The sequence below is a fragment of the Atta colombica genome, unplaced genomic scaffold (assembly GCF_001594045.1).
Source record: "Atta colombica isolate Treedump-2 unplaced genomic scaffold, Acol1.0 scaffold27, whole genome shotgun sequence".
Classification (NCBI taxonomy): domain Eukaryota; kingdom Metazoa; phylum Arthropoda; class Insecta; order Hymenoptera; family Formicidae; genus Atta; species Atta colombica.
The window spans coordinates 1,206,797-1,207,449 of NW_017259370.1; positions in this window are offsets into that span (position 1 = coordinate 1,206,797).

Here is a 653-nt window from a genome sequence, read left to right on the forward strand (position 1 = left end):
TCATTGATGATCATGGCTTGTTAAATCATTTCGTGTCCATGTATCTATAAACTAGATTAGTGAATAACTTTTATCAAGACGTTTACATACTAACAGGGAATGTTCAACTTATTTTGATGAGAGTACTCACTGAGAATTTTAACATAAATCTGTGAAACGTCAACACAAATGCAGTTAGGCAATGTAAATGCATACCGAAAGACTATTAGTAATTTTTTTAATTGAGAGAAGATAGTACTGCCAGCAAATCAGCGTTTTGGTACGTCAGTCGCGCTTCTAACGAGAGAAGATTATAGCTTCACGTTGCCATGTACAGATGTTTAGGAATAACCTCAGGAAGTGAAGGTAGAGTATATAAACTTAATATCTTCTCACATAAATTATTTTATACTGCGTTTCAATTATATGTACAACATTACAAAACTTATTTTTTTGTAATAATTCATAGATTTACTGAAACTGTACATAGAGAGTAAGGGGTTCTGTACTTATAATAAAAAATACAATCAAGAAGAAATTAATTAATGAAATTAATTGACTTATAATAATGTTGTCATACTTATCATTTTTGCAACATGCAATTTTTATTTATAAAATGAAATGTAAAAGGATTTATACAGAATACATGTTTACTACACATATTTACTCTATAT